The 23,783-nt window shown below is 40.5% G+C and overlaps 1 long non-coding RNA gene across 1 annotated transcript in view; it reads right to left on the bottom strand.

Moving 5' to 3' along the window:
* Positions 1-23,783, bottom strand: part of LOC147346293 (uncharacterized) — a 134,567-nt gene that overhangs the window by 21,371 nt on the left and 89,413 nt on the right. The window lies entirely within an intron of this gene.

Below are 23,783 nucleotides of genomic sequence, written 5' to 3'. Positions count from 1 at the left end.
ACCCCAAAGGTGGATTATCAGAGAAGGACCCCATTTTGAGAAAGACATAGGAGAGGATGAAGGCCACAGTGCTGTCTCTCTGAACTGTGAGCAGCCATGTTGGGGGAAGTTCCAGAGTTAACTGTAGACCTTCTCTCTGCATCCCCAGGACCATGATCATTGGTTCTCTAAATACAAAAAATTTTTAATTTAATTCTATTTTTTACTACCTAGATTTATAGGTATGTAAATGTTTAATATCTTACAGAGGTAGCAGCACCCAAGCAACAGAGAGGTTAAGGATCTTGTTTAAGTACATTCAGCACATTTGGTGGCATAGAAATAAAGACCTCTGTGCTTAACAGCATTATTTATTATAAGTTGTTTATGTAATTATACTGTCTCCGCAGTGATATTACAGGGTCTTTAATGCCAGGTCTAGATCGTATGCATCTGTCCCACACTGCGTTGAGTTATTAGACAGAGAAGAGGTCTCAGTAGAGTTGGAATAACGAGACTCCAATTGTGTCCATGGGCCAAGCATGTGCCCCTGTAGACCTCAGCTTCATCATCTCCAAAATGATTAGACTCAGTTTGTAGGACCTCCTCCAGCTTCATCCAAGGATCCTATCACGCCCTTTCCCTCCATTCCTATCTGACTGCAAAGCACAGCAGGAAATACAAGCCTCCTTTCCACATAACTACTTGGGACAGCCCCCACCCTGTTGGCGGGCGGCCCCACAGAGCTGGGGCAGACTAGGCGAAGGCTGCGGCCCTGCCTCACCTCCTCCCACTCCCTCTTCCCACATTTCCCCTTCTGCACCTGTCTCCAGACCTCGGCTTCCTGGGTCACAGTGGGAAACTCCCACCTACCAGCTGGGTTGGTTTTCCTTTTTTGAGAAAAGGAACAGCTGGGTGATTTTAAAGACGGAACTTACAACCCACTTAACCAGTCAACTCCAGTTGTCAAGCCCCGAAGCTGCATTTGAGGACAGGAGTTGTGGATACGATGTGAAAGCCACAAGCCCAGCTGCTCTGTTCCTCCCGGCAGGAGACACTGCATACTTATGAGATTTTTTTTTTTCCCCAAAGAGCTTCTGCTAGGTTGCTTTGGTCTTTTTCTTCTCTTAATAAAAGGTATTTACTAGGGTCTGGTCTTTTGAGCCTTTTGGCTTGGGAAAGAAAGAGGGTCAGCAAGTTAACAAATGAGACATGTTCTACCCGGCCAGGCCATCAGAAACTAATTTTACTTGGTCTCAGCCTAACCCATCTTCAGCTCCTGATAGTATCTAAATGATGGAAAGCTTTGTTCAAATTCATAAAATATTTCACAGAGGAGTAAAACAGATCTTATAGGACCATTTCTCATTAAAAGGTCAATGCCGGGAACATCTGATGCTATAGAACTCTCTGATTCAATTTAGCAGGTCAAGCCTGACTAATCCTGTTTCTGATTGGAGCAAATTTATTTCCCTTGAAAATGATTTTCTCACAAGCTGCTGGATTATGTACTCTAAACCTATATTTTTACAAGACATTACTAGAATGTTGATCAAACCTAATTCATCCATTAAACAAAACGGAGGAAAAAAATCAACACCCCAAATTAACGCTTAGAAGTCATAAGCGAGGAATTCTAAGTCCTATTATAAACTGGATGGTGCCCTCAACCAAAGAGCAGAGTCAGAAAGGATGCCTGGAAGCAAATTTGTTTCAAGTTCATATAGTCTGAGTCCATAGCTGTCAACAGTTGGAAACTTTCCTTAGAATCAATACAATAAGACAGATACTACTGTATGACATAAAGACCACTGGACTCAGAATCATAACTTGTCTCTGTTTAGTTCTGCCTCTTACCCATTATGGGATACTAAGGGTAAAAACCTTTCCCTCTCTGGGCCCTGATTACATCATCTATTTGTGGGGGTTTCAAGCTTGTCTTTTTATTGCAGCCAACAGTATTATTCTTTGGCTCTCAATTTAAGTGTTAATTAAAAGGAAAACTATGACAAACTTAGACAGTATATTGAAAATCAGAGACGTCACTTTGCTAACAAAGGTTTTTATAGTCAAAGCTATGGGTTTTTCAGTAGTCATGTATGGTTGTGAGAGTTGGACCGTAAAGAAGGCTGAGTGCAGAAGAACTGATACTTTCGAATTGTGGTGCTGGAGAAGACTCCTGAGAGCCCCTTGGACTGCAAGGAGATCAAACCAGTCAATCCTAAAGCAAATCAATCCTGAATATTCATTGGAAGGACTGATGCTTAAGCTGAAGCTCCAATACTTTGGTCACCTGATGAGAAGAGTCGACTCACTGGAAAAGACCCTGATGCTGGGAAAGATTGAAGGCAAATGGAGAAGAGGGTGACAGAGGATGAGATGGTTGGATGGCATTACCAACTCAATGGACATGAATTTGAGCAAACTCTGGAAGATAGTGAAGGACAGGGAAGCCTGGCACGCTGCAGTCTATGGGGTCACAAAGCATTAAACACGACTTTGCAATTGAACAACAACAACTCAATTTAAATGTTTATTATGTAGACAAACTTCTAATGTGGATCTGAAGAATTTAGGCCTCTCTGTATACTTGAGCTGGTCCCAAAGTGGCATGCACACTCACCTAGTTAATCCTCAGGTCATCTTTAGGGATGCCTAATGGTCTCTCATTTTTGAGTGCTATTTTCAGAAATGTGTCTTTCTTCTTTTAGATGGTAGGCTGATGCTTAAGCTGAAGCTCCAATACTTTGGTCACCTGATGGGAAGAGTCAACTCACTTCTAATTTAGTTCTAACTTGTCAACTCACTAGAGACTTTAACTCACCTTTTAATTTTATGTGTAATTCTTAGTGTTTTTCTGTGTAAACTATTATCCTAACATCCAAAACATGTTTTCTCATGTGTTCTCTGAATACCCTCATTTCCCCTTCTGGGCAGAAGTAAGATTACATGTTTCTGCCTTCTTGAAACAGGCATGATCTTACAACATGCTTTAGCCAATGAACTGTGACAAGTGGTAACAGAGTTGGTCTGTAACTTGCTACATTATGTCCCCCTCTGCCATGGGAACTGACCATGCTGTTGGTGGCTGCTGTAAGGCCCTGAGTTTGGGATTGCCCAAAGCAGAGCAGAGCCTGGTCAACCAACAATCAACATGGACCATGAGAGTGAAGTAAACATTTGTCTGGTTAAACCACTGAGATCTGACTAGCAGAACTGAAAAAGACAATCATTTGGGTAGGCTGGTAGAGGAAGTAGAGTGAGGGCTAGGCAAGAAATGTGTATCCCAATTATTTGAAACAGAGTGCTGTGCTGTTAAGGGGTTATGTGATGATATTGCCCTGTGTTTGCCCAACAGCAACAAGGATGAAGGCTTTGGATGTTGTGAGATCACATACCCAACACTCAACTCTGGGTTGAGTTCAGAGAGGATGACATTTAGGCAGATACCAAATAGTAAAACCATAGTCGCTGAATAACAAGAATAAATTTAGGTACAAAAGAAACTGATTCTAAGATGCTCAAGAGGCAGATTACAAAAGGAGGCCCTGACTGATTGCGGGCAACAAAGAAACCCCACTCTGGGTTTGCTTGACGGCTCCATTCCACGTGGTTTGCAGCTTTGCCATGCCTCAGTAAAGTGGTCATAATTTTTGGTTTCCCTCTGTCAACTGTAACCCACTGAGCAGTCTTAGGAAGCAGCCATGCATAAAACTAGCTAAAAGGGGGCAAGTCAGACTCATCAGAAGATACGTTCTTGATTACCAGCTAAATATTTCTTACGCTTACTTTGTGTCTCATAACAATGCAACAGCATTAATTTTCCCCCACCAGTGTAAACACCATTAATTTCTGTAAGTTAAGCAAAGAAACACCATTAATTCCTGAAGTCAAAACAGGAAGCCACAAGATGCGGAGGCAATGCTTTCCTTACCAAAGTCAGCACCAAGGACAGAGCAACAAAGAGGGGTGTGCGCTGCTTCTGTCAGCAACTTCCTCCTTACCCCCTGCAGCGTCTGTGGCCTACTTTGTATCTACCAAGCAAAGGATCCTCATGATCTATAAGCAGGGTTATCGTACAGTTTGTGAGAGGAAAAAACTTGGGGCAGGTGTGTAACTGATATTCTTGCATCAGACAAACGTAATTAGTACCAAATTCCTGGGCCTGCAAAATGAGGTCGTATGATCTGCATTGCAGATTTCCCCACCTGCTTCCCATACAGTACGGAAGGTGTAACTTTCTGTTACCGCCATGAATTTTCAGTTTCTAAAGAATTTCTCTATGAACCAGAGAATGAGGACATCGCTAGGACTGTGGGTCCCAAAGTTGGCTCCATATTAGACTTGCCTGGGGAGCTTTTAAAGACACTGCCTCCCAGTCGCAGTCTATTACTTCAGCATTTCTGGAGGGCTGACCAAGTCATCAGTATTGCATTGTTTATATTACTTAAGCTTCATCCGCCAAGTGGTCATAGTTTTAAAAATCTAATTCTGGGTCTTTCCCTAGAGATTTTGCTTTAATTGGTGCAGGGATCAGACGAAGTACCAAGATTTTCTAAAAGCTCCCCCAGATGATTCTAATATGCAACCACCTTTGAGAACCAATCTTATGGAAGACAGAGACAAAGAGAAGTTGGAAGTGTTGCCTCTCTAACCCTTGCTTCTGAAGATAAGGGATAAAGGCCCTTGAATATTTACCAAAGCAAAGTGTTTCACCTAACCTACTCGATTAATTTTTTCATTCTAAGCATTTACTAGGATATAAGTTGGACCGAACACTAAACCCCGTGATATGAAATACTAAAGACCAAGTTCTTTGAGCTTGGAGTCTAACACGAGTATTATAATAATGTATAATAAATGTGATAGAAGGGATAAATGATAGCTTTCATTATGAAATATTGCCTCTACCTGAGAAGGGAATCAGAATAATTTTAACCCGAGCATAAGCTGCCTAGACATCTAGAAGAATCAGGAGCAAACCAGTTAGAGTATGGCATTCTAAGCTATAGGAACAGAGTGTACAAAATCATTGAAGCATAAAGTGGCCAAGGCAGTTTTGGTTCCAAGTAGAAAATCTGATTCAAAACTATCTTAAGAAAGAAAGGAAATACATGGGGAAGGAAGAATATAGGAATGAATCATTAAACCAAAGAAAAGGATTAAGAAATTCAATAGTCTCCTATCTCTGTCCAAACCAACGTATTTTCTCCATGATTCTTGCATTGGCTGAACTTGGCTATGCCAAAAGGTTGGCTCCTGACAACACGTTCTCACTTCAAGCAATCAGCATAAACCAACTGGTATATTTGAGTTTCCAATCCAAGTTCCTGGGAAAGAGGAAATGACTGTTCCAACTTAGGTCAGGTGCCCACTCCTGGTCCAATCAGCTGTAGCCAGGGTCATAAGGTACAAACAAGGTTCTCAAGGCCTTAACCCTCTTGGGAGAAATGAGAATACAGTTCTTAACAAATCAGACATTTGGTGGACTAAGCAAACACCTCTAAAGTTGTATAACAAAGATGCGAGGCAATAAGTTCAGGTTAGGAAACTAAAGGCACTGCAGAAAGACCAGAGGACAGACTGTACAGTGGAAGCCAAAAGTAAAGAGGACTTGACCTCAACCAAGCCTAAACCAAAGCTGGGAATGTCAAGGATAAGAACATCATGACCAAGCAGGTTTTATTCTGATAATGTAAGACTGATTCAATTCTAAAAATCAGTAAATGTAATTCACCATAGTATCAGACTAAAGAAGAAGACTATAGTATCATTTCAGTAGATGGAGAAAAATGTTTTGACAAAATTTAATACATATTCATAATTAAAAAAAAAAAAACTCTAACTAGAGACATGCATTGTACCTTGTATAAATTACTCAAAATGGATCAGATATCTAAAAGTAAAACCTAAAGCTATGAAAGTGTTAGAACAAAATATAGAAGAAAATATTTGTACCCTTGGATTAGGCAAAAGTTTCCTAGATATAAAATCATTATCTATAAAATAAAAATACTGTTTTATTTCATTAGAGCTAAACATTTCTGATATTGAGAGACACTTAGGAAAATAAAAAGTCAACCTACAGACCATGAGACAATATTTACAAAACACATATCTGTTAAAAGACTATACCTAATATACATAAAGAACTCTCATAATTCAATGACCAAACAAGTTGTTTCTTTTTTTTTAAATGGGTGAACAACTCGAATAGATAATTCAAAGGAGAGAAAAGGGTAGAAAAATAAGCATATAAAAAGTACTCAATGTCACTACTCATTCACTTCAGTCACTCATTCATGTCCGACTCTTTGTGACCCCATGACTCACAGCACGCCAGGCCTCCCTGTCCATCACCAACTCCCGGAGTTCACCCAAACTCACGTCCATCGAGTTGGTGATGCCATCCAGCCATCTCATCCTCTGTCGTCCCCTTTTTCTCCTGCCCCCAATCCCTCTCAGCATCAGAGTCTTTTCCAATGAGTCAACTCTTTGCATGAGGTGGCCAAAGTATTGGAGTTTCAACTTTAGCATCAGTCCTTCCAATGAACACCTAGGACTGATCTCCTTTAGGATGGACTGGTTCGATCTTCTTGCAGTCCAAGGAACTCTTAAGAGTCTTATCCAACACCAGTTCCAAAGCATCAATTCTTCGGCACTCAGCTTTCTTCATAGTCCAATTCTCATATCCATACATGACCACTGGAAAAACCATAGCCTTGATTAGATGGACCTTTGTTGGCAAAGTAATGTCTCTGCTTTTGAATATGCTGTCTATGTTGGTCATAACTTTCCTTCCAAGGAGTAAGCGTCTTTTAATTTCATGGCTGCAATCACCATCTGCAGTGATTTTGGAGTCCAAAAAAATAAAGTCTGACACTGTTTCCACTGTTTCCCCATCTATTTCCCATGAAGTGATGGGACCAGATGCCATGATCTTCATTCTCTGAATGTTGAGCTTTAAGCCAACTTTTTCCCTCTCCTCTTTCACTTTCATCAAGAGGCTTTTTAGTTCCTCTTCACTTTCTGCCATAAGGGTGGTGTCATCTGCATAGCTGAGGTTATTGATATTTCTCCCGGCAATCTTGATTCCAGCTTGTGCTTCTTCCAGCCCAGAATTTCTCATGATGTACTATGCATATAAGTTAAATAAGCAGGGTGACAATATACAGCCTTGACGAACTCCTTTTCCTATTTGGAACCAGTCTGTTGTTCCATGTCCAGTTCTAACTGTTGCTTCCTGACCTGCATACAGGTTTCTCAGGAGGCAGATCAGGTGGTCTGGTATTCCCATCTCTTTCAGAATTTTCCACAGTTGATTGTGATCCACACAGTCAAAGGCTTTGGCATAGTCAATAAAGCAGAAATAGATGTTTTTCTGGAACTCTCTTGCTTTTTCCATGATCCAGTGGCTGTTGGCAATTTGATCTCTGGTTCCTCTGCCTTTTCTAAAACCAGCTTGAACATCTTACAGAAATGCAAATTAAAACCACAGTGAAATGCCATTATTCACCTCTTAGAATGGCTAAGAGTTTAAACAATCAATCACAACTGCTGATGTGGATATGGAGTACCCAGAACCTTAAACATTGCTGGTGAGAATATAATGGCACAGACACTTTGGAGAACAGCTTGGCAGTTACTTAAAAGTTAAGCAAACTTATCATATGATTCAGCAACCCCACTCCTAGGTATTTACCCAAAAGAAATAAGAATATAGGTCACTACCCAGACTTACATGTGAATGCACAAAACAGCTTTGTTTGTAACCACCAGAAACTGGAAACAACCAGCCTATATCAGTTGTCTGTTGCTGTGGCAACAAGTATAGCAAATTAACACAAATTTAGTGGCTTTTAAAAATGCACGTTTGTTATCTAAGTTTCTATGGGTCAGGAGTCCAGGTATGGCTTAGCTTCTTTGGTTCTGGCAAAGCTGCAGTCTCACTTCAAGGCTTGCCTGGGGAAGACTTTGCTTCCAAGATCACTTACACTGTTGGTGGAATTCATTTCCTTGCTTCTCTCTATAACAGGTGTGGGGAAGGAATGGACTGCAGAGCATAAGGAACTTTTCTGAGTAATGGGAATGTTTCCTCTCGATTACAGTGAGAAGGTAAATGTGCACATCCTTCAAACACTTGGAAACACATGACACACCAAACTACATAACGGTGAAGTTTTACTGTGTATAAATTACACCACAACAAACCTGACTTTAGAAAATAAAAGGAGGGAGGAGCCAAGATGGCGGAGGAGTAGGACAGGGAGAACACTTTCTCCCCCACAAATTCATCAAAAGAGCATTTAAACGTCGAGTAAATTCCACAAAACAACTTCTGAATGCCGGCAGAGGACATCAGGCACCCAGAAAAGCAACCCAACTCTTCGAAAGGAGGTAGGAAAAAATATTAAAAACAAAAAAAAAGAGACAAAAGAGGGAGGGACGGAGTTCCGTCCCGGAAAGGGAATCTTAAAAAGAGAGAAGTTTCCAAACACCAGGAAACCTTCTCACTGCCGAATCTGTGCCGAGCTTTGGAAGCACAGAGGGCAACATAACAGGGAGAAAAAATAAATAAACAATTAAAACTCGCAGATTGCGAGCCCTACGGTAACTCCCCCAGTGGAGAAGCAGCGCAGACGCCTGCATCCGCCATTAGCAAGCCGGGGCTGGGCAGGGAGGCACGGCGTGGGCTGCATCACTGAGAGTAAGAATCTGGCCTGAATACCCTGAGCGCTATCTGAGCGAAATAATTTGGGCTAGCAAACCGGACTGTGGGATATCTACCACGCGAAAAGCCAGCCCTAACCTAAGACCGCCAGGCCCGCGCACGGAACAAAGAATTGAACAGAGATAGCCGGCTGCAGATCTTCCCCCTCCGGGGACAGGCAGCCAGAGCCGGAAGGGGGCAATCGCAGCCCCAGAGAGACATTATCTATAAAACTGTAAGCAGGCTTCTTTGCTAACTAAAACTTCTTGGGGGTCTGGACGGTTAACATCTGCCTGAGAAGGTGCGCCGGTTTTAACACCCAGATAACCGAGTGGCGGGGAGGCGATAAGTCGCAGCATTGGCGCTCGCCAAACACCTCATCACCTGAGCTGCTCGGACCTGGGAAGAGCACAAAACGCAGGCCCAACTGAGTCTGCGCCTCTGAGGACTACCCGAGTGCCTGAACCTGAGCGGCTTGGACCTGGGAAGTGCATGCAGCCCAGGGCCAGCCTCGGATTGTTCCCGGCGGAACAACCTAGAGTCCGAGCAGTGTGGACAGGGAGGCTACACGCGCCGTGAGCAGGGGCAGACCCAGGGTGGCTGAGGCACTGCGAGCCCACACCAGTGTTATTTGTTTGCAGCATCCCTCCCTCCCTCCCTCCCCACAGCGCGACTGAACAAGTAAGCCTAAAAAAAAAAAAAAAGAAAAAAAAGTGTCCTCCACCGTGCCCTTTGTGTCAGGGCGGAAACCAGATACTGAAGAGACTAGCAAACAGAAGAAGATATAACAGAGGGAAACGCCTTGGAAGCTACAGGCAATAGATCAAAACCCTGTGGTTACTACGGACTACATAGGAAGGGGCCTATAGATCTTGAGAAATATAAATCTGACCAAGGAACTAGCCAAAAATGAACTGAACCCACAACACCCACAAAAAAAAAACAAAAAAGTCCTAGATATATTTTTATTATTTTTACGATCATTCTTTCCTTTTTTTGTTTTTTTTTAATTAAAAAAATTTTTTTTTAAGTCCTCTATTGTTCCTTTAAATTTCACTTTTATAACCTATTACTTTGCAAAAAAAAAAAAGACCCTATTTTTTTTCTTCTTCAGCAAACTTCATATATATATATTTTATAATTTTTTGACCTTGTTTTTTGTTTGTTTTTGTTTTTGTTTTTTTCTTCTTTTCTTTAACATTGTATTTTTGAAATTCCAAACTCTACTCTAGATTTTTAATTTTCGCTTTTTGGTATATGTTATCAATTTTGTACCTATAGTTTTTTTTTTTTTTTATATAATTTCTGACTTTTTTTTTTTTCCTTCTCTGTTTCTTTCTCTTCTTCTTTTATATAACATTGTATATCTGAAATTCCAAACTTTACTCTAGATTTTTAATTTATGCTTTTTGGTATTTGATATCAATTTTGTACCTGTATTTTCTTTATAATTTTTGTGACATTGTTCGTATTTGTTTGTTTGTTTTCTCTCTTTATTTTTCTTCTTCTTCTTCTTCTTTTTTTTAACATTGTATTTTTGAAATTCCAAACTCTACTCTAGATTTTTAATTTTTGCTTTCTGGTATTAGTTATCAATTTTGTACCTGTACTTTCTTTATAATTTTCGCGACCTTGTTTGTTTTTGTTTGTTCGTTTTTTCTCTCTTTCTTTTCCTTCTTCTTTTCTTTAACATCGTATTTTTGAAATTCCAAACTCTACTCTAGATTTTTAATTTTTGCTTTCTGGTATTAGTTATCAATTTTGTACCTGTACTTTCTTTATAATTTTCGTGACCTTGTTTGTTTTTGTTTGTTCGTTTTTTCTCTCTTTTCCTTCTTCTTTTCTTTAACATCATATTTTTGAAATTCCAAACTCTACTCTAGATTTTCAATTTTTGCTTTTATGTATTTGTTACCAATTTTGTACCTTTAAGGACCCAATCTTCAGGACCCATTTTTCACTAGGGAGTGAGATTACTGGCTTGACTGCTCTCTCTCCCTTTGGACTCTCCTTTTTCTCCACCAGGTCGCCTGTGTCTCCTCCCTAACCCCTCTCTACTCTACCCAACTCTGTGAAATTCTGTGTGTTCCAGACGGTGGAGAACACTTAGGGAACTGATTACTGGCTGGATCTGTCTCCCTCCTTTTCATTCCCCCCTTTTATCCTTCTGGCCACCTCTGTTACCTTCCTCCTTCTTCTCTTCTCTGTATAACCCCGTGAACATCTCTGAGTGGTCCAGTTGTGGAGTGCACATAAGGAAGTGACTACTGGTTAGCCCACTCTCTCCACTATTGATTCACCTCATCTCATTTGGGTCACCTCTAACTCCCTCCTCCCTCTTCTCTTCTCCATGTAACCCTGTGAACCTCTCTGAGTGACCCTCACTGTAGAGAAACTTTTCATCTTTAATGTAGATGTTTTATCAATGGTTCTGTATAGAAGGAGAAGTTTTGAAACTACTGTAAAAATAAGACCGATAACCGGAAGCAGGAGACTTAAGTCCAAACCCTGACTCCAGGGAACTCCTGACTCCAAGGAACATTAATTGATGGGAGCTCATCAAATGCATCCATACCGACACTGAAACCAAGCACCACACAAGGGCCAATAAATTCCAGGGCAAGACATACCAAACAAATTCTCTAGCAACAAAGGAACACAGCCCTGAGCTTCAAGATACAGGCTGCCCAAAGTCACCCCAAAACTATAGACATCTCATAAATCATTACTGGACATTTCATTGCACTCCAGAGAGAAGAAATACAGCTCCACCCACCAGAACACCGACACAAGCTTCCCTAACCAGGAAACCTTGACAAGCCACCTGTACAAACCCACACACAGTGAGGAAACGCCACAATAAAGAGAACTCCACAAACTGCCAGAATACAGAAAGGACACCCCAAACTCAGCAATTTAAACAAGATGAAGAGACAGAGGAATACTCAGCAGATAAAGGAACAGGATAAATGCCCACCAAACCAAACAAAAGAGGAAGAGATAGGGAATCTACCTGATAAAGAATTCCGAATAATGACAGTGAAATTGATCCAAAATCTTGAAACTAAAATGGAATCACAGATAAATAGCCTGGAGACAAGGATTGAGAAGATGCAAGAAAGGTTTAACAAGGACCTAGAAGAAATAAAAAAGAGTCAATATATAATGAATAATGCAATAAGTGAAATTAAAAACACTCTGGAGGCAACAAATAGTAGAATAACAGAGGCAGAAGACAGGATTAGTGAATTAGAAGATAGAATGGTAGAAATAAATGAATCAGAGAGGATAAAAGGAAAACGAATTAAAAGAAATGAGGACAATCTCAGAGACCTCCAGGACAATATTAAACGCTACAACATTCGAATCATAGGGGTTCCAGAAGAAGAAGACAAAAAGAAAGACCATGAGAAAATACTTGAGGAGATAATAGTGGAAAACTTCCCTAAAATGGGGAAGGAAATAATCACCCAAGTACAAGAAACCCAGAGAGTCCCAAACAGGATAAACCCAAGGAGAAACACCCCAAGACACATATCAATCAAATTAACAAAGATCAAACACAAAGAACAAATATTAAAAGCAGCAAGGGAAAAACAACAAATAACACACAAGGGAATTCCCATACGGATAACAGCTGATCTTTCAATAGAAACTCTTCAAGCCAGGAGGGAATGGCAAGACATACTTAAAATGATGAAAGAAAATAACCTACAGCCCAGATTATTGTACCCAGCAAGGATCTCATTCAAGTATGAAGGAGAAATCAAAAGCTTTTCAGACAAGCAAAAGCTGAGAGAATTCTGCACCACCAAACCAGCTCTCCAACAAATACTAAAGGATATTCTCTAGACAGGAAACACAAAAACGGTGTATAAACTCGAACCCAAAACAATAAAGTAAATGGCAACAGGATCATACTTATCAGTAATTACCTTAAACGTAAATGGGTTGAATGCCCCAATCAAAAGACAAAGACTGGCTGAATGGATACAAAAACAAGACCCCTACATATGTTGTCTACAAGAGACCCACCTCAAAACAGGGGACACATACAGACTGAAAGTGAAGGGCTGGAAAAAGATTTTCCATGCAAATAGGGACCAAAAGAAAGCAGGAGTAGCAATACTTATATCAGATAAAATAGACTTTAAAACAAAGGCTGTGAAAAGAGACAAAGAAGGTCACTACATAATGATCAAAGGATCAATCCAAGAAGAAGATATAACAATTATAAATATATATGCACCCAACACGGGAGCACCACAGTACGTAAGACAAATGCTAACAAGTATGAAAGGAGAAATTAATAATAACACAATAATAGTGGGAGACTTTAATACCCCACTTACACCTATGGATAGATCAACTAAACAGAAAATTAACAAGGAAACACAAACTTTAAACGATACAATAGACCAGTTAGACCTAATTGATATCTATAGGACATTTCATCCCAAAACAATGAATTTCACCTTTTTCTCAAGCGCACATGGAACCTTCTCCAGGATAGATCACATCCTGGGCCATAAAGCTAGCCTTGGTAAATTCAAAAAAATAGAAATCATTCCAAGCATTTTTTCTGACCACAATGCAGTAAGATTAGATCTCAATTACAGGAGAAAAACTATTAAAAATTCCAACATATGGAGGCTGAACAACACACTGCTGAATAACCAACAAATCACAGAAGAAACCAAAAAAGAAATCAAAATTTGCATAGAAACGAATGAAAATGAAAACACAACAACCCAAAACCTGTGGGACACGGTAAAAGCAGTCCTAAGGGGAAAGTTCATAGCAATACAGGCACACCTCAAGAAACAAGAAAAAAGTCAAATAAATAACCTAACTCTACACCTAAAGCAACTAGAAAAGGAAGAAATGAAGAACCCCAGGGTTAGTAGAAGGAAAGAAATCTTAAAAATTAGAGCAGAAATAAATGCAAAAGAAACAAAAGAGACCATAGCAAAAATCAACAAAACCAAAAGCTGGTTCTTTGAAAGGATAAATAAAATTGACAAACCATTAGCCAGACTCATTAAGAAACAAAGGGAGAAAAGTCAAATCAACAAAATTAGAAACGAAAATGGAGAGATCACAACAGACAACACAGAAATACAAAGGATCATAAGAGACTACTATCAACAATTATATGCCAATAAAGTGGACAACGTGGAAGAAATGGACAAATTCTTAGAAAAGTACAACTTTCCAAAATTGGACCAGGAAGAAATAGAAAATCTTAACAGACCCATCACAAGCATGGAAATTGAAACTGTAATCAAAAATCTTCCAGCAAACAAAAGCCCCGGTCCAGACGGCTTCACAGCTGAATTCTACCAAAAATTTAGAGAAGAGCTCACACCTATCCTGCTCAAACTCTTCCAGAAAATTGCAGAGGAAGGTAAACTTCCAAACTCATTCTATGAGGCCACCATCACCCTAATACCAAAACCTGACAAAGATCCCACAAAAAAAGAAAACTACAGGCCAATATCACTGATGAACATAGATGCAAAAATCCTTAACAAAATTCTAGCAATCAGAATCCAGCAACACATTAAAAAGATCATACACCATGATCAAGTGGGCTTTATCCCAGGGATGCAAGGATTCTTCAATATCCGCAAATCAATCAATGTAATACACCACATTAACAAATTGAAAAATAAAAACCATATGATTATCTCAATAGATGCAGAGAAAGCCTTTGACAAAATTCAACATCCATTTATGATAAAAACTCTCCAGAAAGCAGGAATAGAAGAAACATACCTCAACATAATAAAAGCTATATATGACAAACCCACAGCAAACATTATCCTCAATGGTGAAAAATTGAAAGCATTTCCTCTAAAGTCAGGAACAAGACAAGGGTGCCCACTTTCACCATTACTATTCAACATAGTTTTGGAAGTTTTGGCCACAGCAATCAGAGCAGAAAAAGAAATAAAAGGAATCCAAATTGGAAAAGAAGAAGTAAAACTCTCACTATTTGCAGATGACATGATCCTCTACATAGAAAACCCTAAAGATTCCACCAGAAAATTACTAGAAATAATCAATGACTATAGTAAAGTTGCAGGATATAAAATCAACACACAGAAATCCCTTGCATTCCTATACACTAATAATGAGAAAACAGAAAGAGAAATTAAGGAAACAATTCCATTCACCATTGCAACGGAAAGAATAAAATACTTAGGAATATATCTACCTAAAGAAACTAAAGACCTATATATAGAAAACTATAAAACACTGGTGAAAGAAATCAAAGAGGACACTAATAGATGGAGAAATATACCATGTTCATGGATTGGAAGAATCAATATAGTGAAAATGAGTATACTACCCAAAGCAATTTATAGATTCAATGCAATCCCTATCAAGCTACCAACAGTATTCTTCACAGAGCTAGAACAAATAATTTCACAATTTGTATGGAAATACAAAAAACCTCGAATAGCCAAAGCGATCTTGAGAAAGAAGAATGGAACTGGAGGAATCAACCTACCTGACTTCAGGCTCTACTACAAAGCCACAGTTATCAAGACAGTATGGTACTGGCACAAAGACAGAAATATTGATCAATGGAATAAAATAGAAAGCCCAGAGATAAATCCACGCACATATGGACACCTTATCTTTGACAAAGGAGGCAAGAATATACAATGGATTAAAGACAATCTCTTTAACAAGTGGTGCTGGGATATCTGGTCAACCACTTATAAAAGAATGAAACTGGACCACTTTCTAACACCATACACAAAAATAAACTCAAAATGGATTAAAGATCTAAACGTAAGACCAGAAACTATAAAACTCCTAGAGGAGAACATAGGCAAAACACTCTCCGACATACATCACAGCAGGATCCTCTATGACCCACCTCCCAGAATATTGGAAATAAAAGCAAAAATAAACAAATGGGACCTAATTAACCTTAAAAGCTTCTGCACATCAAAGGAAACTATTAGCAAGGTGAAAAGACAGCCTTCAGAATGGGAGAAAATAATAGCCAATGAAGCAACCGACAAACAACTAATCTCAAAAATATACAAGCAACTCCTACAGCTCAACTCCAGAAAAATAAACGACCCAATCAAAAAATGGGCCAAAGAACTAAATAGACATTTCTCCAAAGAAGACATACAGATGGCTAACAAACACATGAAAAGATGCTCAACATCACTCATTATCAGAGAAATGCAAATCAAAACCACTATGAGGTACCATTTCACACCAGTCAGAATGGCTGCGATCCAAAAGTCTACAAATAATAAATGCTGGAGAGGGTGTGGAGAAAAGGGAACCCTCTTACACTGTTGGTGGGAATGCAACCTAGTACAGCCACTATGGAGAACAGTGTGGAGATTCCTTAAAAAACTGGAAATAGAACTGCCTTATGATCCAGCAATCCCACTGCTAGGCATACACACTGAGGAAACCAGAAGGGAAAGAGACACGTGTACCCCAATGTTCATCGCAGCACTGTTTATAATAGCCAGGACATGGAAGCAACCTAGATGTCCATCAGCAGATGAATGGATAAGAAAGCTGTGGTACATATACACAATGGAGTATTACTCAGCCATTAAAAAGAATACATTTGAATCAGTTCTAATGAGGTGGATGAAACTGGAGCCTATTATACAGAGTGAAGTAAGCCAGAAGGAAAAACATAAATACAGTATACTAACGCATATATATGGAATTTAGAAAGATGGTAACAATAACTCTGTATACGAGACAGCAAAAGAGACACTGATGTATAGAACAGTCTTATGGACTCTGTGGGAGAGGGAGAGGGTGGGAAGATTTGGGAGAATGGCATTGAAACATGTAAAATATCATGTAGGAAATGAGTTGCCAGTCCAGGTTCGATGCACGATGCTGGATGCTTGGGGCTGGTGCACTGGACGGCCCAGAGGGATGGTATGGGGAGGGAGGAGGGAGGAGGGTTCGGGATGGGGAACACATGTATACCTGTGGCGGATTCACTTTGATATTTGGCAAAACTAATACAATTATGTAAAGTTTAAAAATAAAATAAAATTAGAAAATAAAAGGACAGAGCAACAGAGAAGCTGGAGACAGATAGAAAACCTCCTTTGATCTGGTTCCCAGAGCATACTGCCCTGGTGGGCAATCCTGGAGAAATTTCAGGAAGGCCAATAATATAAATTATGTATTAGTACTATTCTAATCAGTTTGCTAATAGGAGACCTGCTTATTTTAGGTTAAGTTTCAAATGCTGCTCTCATCATGAAAGTGCATTATATATGGACAGTTTGACGTTGCCTAAAATGAAAGGGTTGATGCTCCAATGAGCCCAACTGTTAAAATGAAAGCCAATTAGATAACCAAAGAACAAAAGTATTTGTTCAGAATTAACTTCATCACACAAGTTACAACAAAGCCAGACACAAAAGAGCCTCATTGAAGTCATCTGCATGGTATCCTAAATCTGCATGCAGGACTGAAAACATAACCCTGCCTAGCACATTTCTCTACCAGGAGGGGCAGGGGGAAAAAAATGGAGTAGAGGGCTTATGTTCCTGGACTCAGATCATCTCTCTGACCAAATGTCTATTAATAAATTCCTGCATCTGTAATGTAATGCTAAGAATTTATTTATTCTATCAGTTACAAAACAAACTGAGCACACCAGAGAGAGGAATTTTGACTTATGTCAAAAAAACACAATGAGGGCCATTGAAGGCTTATAAACATGGGGATGGAAGAAAAGGATCTGTGTTTTAGGAAAGATGACACTTCAAATAGTATGGATACTGGCCTTCAGAGGGCAACACTAGAAGCGAGAAGGGCAGATAGGATGCTGTTACAGGACTCCAGAAAAAAAATTATGAACAAAGACTGTTGCAATAGGAGGAGAAAGGAAGAGAAATCTGCGGCATTCTTTGGGAAGTGGAGTCAAGAAGTGATGGTGAGAGAGAGATGATGAAAGTTTATGTGTGTGGCTTGAGCAACTTCATAGATTCTGGATTAAAAGGGAAGGTGCAATTGAGAAATTCATGTTGGAGATACTAAGAATGAGGAGCATTCAGATGAACGTTTCTGGTAGGCAGGCAGCTATGGTCTGGAGTCCACGTAAGGAGACTGTGTTAATGAAAGGCTTGATGCTAAGGTACAAGGGCAAGTGGAGACTCTGTGAGGCCACCTATTATAAAGGGCACAAGCTATACTGAAGAGGTTGGATAGAGAATGCAGAATAAAGAAATGGAAATCATCATGAACGAAAGGAAAGCTGCTCTGCTAACAGCATTCTTCTCTACTTTCCTTGAACGTTGGCAGGTTTTGTTTTTCCCTCTCGATTTTTCTGGTTCAGAAAACGGAAGAACACATGATAAGAAAACACTGCTCAAATCCAAGTGGAGATGGAAATTATTCCAACTGGGAGAAGGTAAAAGAATGATCCAATAAGAAGAGACAAAAGGTCCTTAGAGAATCTCGGCACAGGTCCAAAAGGACGGTGCCTTTGCGCGGTATCTGTAGGAACGCTAACTTTACACTCAAGTTGACCCAAACCTGGAAGTCACCTCAATCTCTCTGTGTTGATTAAAGTTTACTGTGGGTTCTGTTTCTTTTATAATCTTGTGCTGCCTGCTTGCAAGTGGAGGCACTGCTCGTTTACTGGTGAGGAAAATAACAGGCCTTGCAGAAATTTTCTAGCTAGCCTCAGCACACTGTGCCGGAAGGGGATTTGATCAACCATCCAATTCATCCCTTTGTTCCCGAGGGAAAGCAGCAGTTACCGAGGTACATGCAACACGAGTCCGTGATGGGAAGAACTACTGGGAAACGTTGCCTGGCAGCTGAAGCACTGATCTGAGGACCTTGAGGAGTCCAGGGTGGTCACCACAAGCCTGTGACTGGCTGGCTGAGCTTGAACAAGTCACTGTCTCTGGCCTCAGATTTCACACCCATCAGGAAGAGGCTTGGCTGGTTTTGATAATAACTAGTTCTGTTTTGTTTTGTTTTTCCTGGATCTAAAATTTAACTCCTTGAATTATTTTTAGTTGGTTGCCTTCTTATGGGATTTAATATCTACACCCTTAAGATTACTGATACAGAGGAGATATAAGTTCCCAGCCAATATTTTCATATAAATATATATAATATATGGTGTCAAAATAGGACTTCCCTGGTGGCTCACATGGTAAAGCATCTGACTACAATGCGGGAGACCCAGGTTCGACCCCTGGGGTTGGGAAGATCCTCTGGAGAAGGCAATGGCACCCACTCCAGTACTCTTGCCTGGATAATCCCATGGATGGAGGAGCATGGTAGGCTACAGTCCATGGAGTCGCAAAGAGTCGGACACGACTGAGCATCTTCACTTACTTATTTATGGTGTCAAAATAGCTTAGGGGTGTAGGTTGGGGAACTTTCATGATATCTAACCTAACAAGCCAGAATGGGATCAAAAGTAGGAAGTAGTGATCCATGCAAATTTTACAATGAGAACAGCCAACAGAACTTTGCATTATCAGTGATTCTTTGGGAAAAACTTGTTCTTAGCTGGCCCATTTTGCAGTCTTCATATTTGTTAATTATACACATTACATTTTGTCCATTTAACAATAATGTTGCAGCCATCGGACACCATGATGGAGTATTTCTAGTAATTAAGCTACAGTATGTATTAACATTTCCCTGCTGATTAGAATAAAATTAACACCAGACTAACATACAGATATGAGAATCCAAAAGATTAGGATTCTAACAAAAGCCTCTGAAAAAAAGATTAACTTATCAATAAATACTTATTGAGTGTTAGATACACATATATCTTTGTGGTTGGTATTACAGAATTTTTAATTTGTTCAATCCTGAAAGGACATTTTAATAATACATTTCAACTTTTCAAATTGGGACCGTGCCTGTGCTTACCATGGAAGGTAAGTTCTGCTCCATTATCTAGAAGTACACGAGCAGTAGGGATCTTATTATACTTAGATTACTCTTTGATAATATATTGGACATTCTTATTGAAGATACTAAGTTCCTGCTTCAAAAGAAGCTTTTTTTTTAAACCTCAGCAATTCAATTTCTATTTATTCCTGTTTATTCTTATCAAAATATATAATTTTTAGATGATTGTAATAAAAATATATATTTTTAAAAAAAAACCTGCATTCTTTCCCGAAAGCCTTTATATTTTAAAATGTTCTTTATCAACAAACCAAAATACAAACAAGCACTTGGAATTCCCTCTTGGAAATTTCCATTTTCTCCTTGAACAAACAGTTTGTGCCCCTGCTTCCCTTCGGGGCTGCCTGGCTCTTCGGGGCGGTGCTGACATTTGCTTTGCCTGTGGTGGGGAAGCCTCAGGCAATCCGTCTGGTTTTCTGCCTCCCGTCAAAGCCCCGCAGGCTGATGCCTGCCAACGTTACCACCGCAGGTAAGTCATTAGACGCCGCTCCCCAGGGTCCCGGCACCACCCCAGGAACAGGCTACAGAGCAGTTGCCTGAACTCCAGAAATGTTTAAAAATTGTTCCTCTGCCTGGCTTCACCGGTGACTCCCCAGTAGAAGGTGTTGCTCTGAACTCTGTGGTGACCCTTACCCTTTGGAGGTCTCATCCCCACCCCCAATCAGGTTTAACCCCTCCTCCGCCCAGCCTCACTGTCCAAGGCTCTGGGCATCCTCTATCGACAGAGGCCACAACCTCCCCTCCCAAACAAGAAGGCAATTTAGTATGTGGATTAATTGACTGAGAAGGGCTCCCCTGGTGGCTCAGTGATAAAGAATCCTCCTGCCAATGCAGGATATCCGGTGGAGGAGGAAATGGCCACCCACTTGAGTATTTTTGCCTGGGAAATCCCACCCACAGAGGAGCCTGGTGAGCTATAATCCATGGGGGTCACAAAAGAGTCAGGTGCGACTTAAAGACTAAACAACAAACAAGGGTTTGAGAAGTAGAGGGTGGGAGTCTCTCTACAGAGCTGTACAAAATTCTAAGCTGCTCTTTTAATGTTTAATCTTTTTTTTTTTGGCTACACCGTGCATCATGTGGGATCTTAGTTCCTGGACCAGGGATTGAACCCAGGCCCACTGTACTGGAAACACAGTCTTAACCACTGGACCACTGGGAAAGTCCCTAATATTTGAATCTTTAGCACATACCTGAACAAACACCAGCATGACTGCTTAAAACACATAAAAAAACCTTCAACTAAACAAAAACATTCCTTCAAAGAAACACTGCTCTTTCTTTATATAACTCTGCAATTCTGAATGAATAAAGGAAATCTGGTCTTTAAACCCCCATTTCTTGGCATTTAGATGATTTCAAGTCTACTCTGGGGAAAGCATAAACGTTAACAAGCCTTTTCTAGAGTTAGTTCTAATAAATGATGCAGAACGAAGACTAGACACGGACTCAAGGCCCAAGTGTGAGTCCCTTGCCGGTGTTCACGTGTGTGCTCAGCCGTGTCCGACTCTGCGACCCCATGGACATGTAACCTGCCAGGCTCCTCTCTCCATGGAATTTTCCAGACAAGAATACTGGAGTGGGTTGCCATTTCCTACTCCAGGGGATCTTCACAACCCAGGGATCTAACTTGCGTCTCCTGTGTCTCTTGCATTGGCAGGCCTGCTGCTGCTAAGTCGCTTCAGTCGTGTCCGACACTGTGCGACCCCATAGATGGCAGCCCACCAGGCTCCCCCGTCCCTGGGATTCTCCAGGCAAGAACACTGGAGTGAGTTGCCATTTCCTTCTCCAATGCATGAAAGTGAAAAGTGAAAGTGAAGTCACCCAGTTGTGTCCGACTCTTCTCGACCCCATGGACTGCAGCCCATCAGGCTCCTCCGTCCGTGGAATTTTCCAGGCAAGAGTACTGGAGTGGGGTGCCATCGCCTTCTCCGATTGTATGTATGGGCAAGGCTCAATTCATCTATCTGATACTTGGCTTACCCAACTCTAAAATGGAAACAGAGCTGCTGCAGAAATTCAACAATATAATATCAGAAACATAGTAAAATCTGATATGTACACCAAATCAGAAATAACCTATCCTGACCAGCCCAGTTGCAGGGGACCTGGGTAGCCCTGGTTTCAGGCCACTCTTGGCCTGTCTTTCCCGCTCCTGCTCTCTGAGGCCTCCCAGGTCGCTCTGTATGCATGTATATTTCTCTTCCTCCACGACACTATTATCAGTTTCATCTTTCTGTTGTTGTTGTTTATCCCCCATAGCACCAAGTGTAATCCTTGCACCCAGCAGGCATTCAATAAATACTAATTGGTTGATTGATTAAACTTGAATTTTAACACCTTCTCAGCACCTTCCTCAATCAGAGAAACCCTTATGTAAATACTAAAGCCATTTACCCAGCAAACATGAGTTTTAGGAGATCTTTGCTTCTGTACAAAAAGCACTGACCCTGGAAAGGAAAGCATTTGGGTTCATATCCTGGTTTCATCACATACTGAGTGACCTTTCAAAAGTTATTCAAACTGAGTCTTAGTTTCTTGTCTTCAATGGAGGCAATAACACCTATTTTACCAACTTGAAGAATTGTAAGAATTAAATAGATTAACCTACTGAAAAGCATCTGGCATATCACTGATATTAAAAATTGTAAGATTCCTTTAAAATATCATTATGTGAATATAAAATATATAAATACCAATAAGAAATTGCTTCTAATCTCTCACTGATAAAACAATTTTAATTAAAACAAGACATATATGAATATTCACACATCATGTTGCCCCATTTAAACAAGGATGTGCTATGAAATTTGGCCAACAGCTTTAGACAGGAAGCCCAGAGTTATGGGAGACCCTGAAACTGCTGGTACATATAAGCAATAAGTTGTCAAAAGTGCCGATAGTTCTCAATCAATACTGGGTGGAAGATGGACTTCCCTGGTGTCTCAGTTGGTAAAGAATCTGCCTGCACTGTAGGAGACCTGGATTCAATCCCTGGCTTGGGAAGATCCCCTGGAGAAGGGAATGGTTACCCACTCCAGCATTCTTGCCTGAAGAGTTCCATGGACAGAGGAGCCTGGTGGGCTACAGTTCATGGGGTCGCAAAGAGTCAGACACAACTGAGCTACTTTCACTGAAGGTGGGTAATCAGGCTTCCTTGGATAAGTTAACATGAGCCAGCAAGATCATTGACTGCTGTCAACAAGTGTTTCCTTTGGGTGTTAACCTTAGGAACCCGAATAATAATGCTGCAGTCAAGACTCAGTGTCTGCAGAGCAATCTTTAACACTGCTGCTGCTGCTGCTAAGTCGCTTCAGTCGTGTCTGACTCTGTGTGACCCCAGAGACAGCAGCCCACCAGGCTCCCCCGTCCCTGGGATTCTCCAGGCAAGAACACTGGAGTGGGTTGCCATTTCCTTCTCCAATGCATGGAAGTGAAAAGTGAAAGTGAAGTCGCTCAGTCGTGTCAGACTCCTAGCAACCCCGTGGACTGCAGCCTACCAGGCTCCTCCGTCCATGGGATTTTCCAGGCAAGAGTACTGGAGTGGGTTTCCATTGCCTTCTCCGAATATTTAACACTAGAGAATCCCAAAGAATGGAATATTTGAATTGAAAAGGAAAGAAAATGGAGCATTTATTGGCTACCTGCTCTCTGATCCTTGTTCTAAGTACATAAAGCTCTCTTTACCTAGTTGATTTTATATTCCAGGTAAAAGAACTGAGATCCAGAGAGCTATTAAGACTTGCCTGACATCCCAGTGAGAGTTGATATCAAGGCCAGGATTAGGAACCAAAGACTGGTAATGGAGTCTTCAGCCCACATCCCTTTCACAGACATCTATTACCCATCAAGCAGAAAAAGTCCTGTTTGGGCGAACTCCTGTTGCACAAGGTGGACAGAGGATGGTTCCTTCCTTCCTCAGCATCATGAAAGGGTCCTGAAAACCTGGAAACTCCCACTCATACCCCCATCTCCACTTCTGTAAAAGATGCTACAGCATTTGATGCAACTTAAAAATATGGGGCAATGAATAAAATTATAAGGAAGAAGAAAACCTAATCCCGTTCCTAACTTTTAAATTAAAAAAAAATTAAGACACAATAAAGCTAAGTCATTGATCCAAAGCCACACAAAA

Source organism: Bos grunniens, chromosome 24, assembly GCF_055505025.1.
Source record: "Bos grunniens cultivar Pamir isolate PY7600 chromosome 24, Bosgru_T2T1.0, whole genome shotgun sequence".
Classification (NCBI taxonomy): Eukaryota; Metazoa; Chordata; class Mammalia; order Artiodactyla; family Bovidae; genus Bos; species Bos grunniens.
This window is presented reverse-complemented; position numbering and strand designations above follow the sequence as displayed.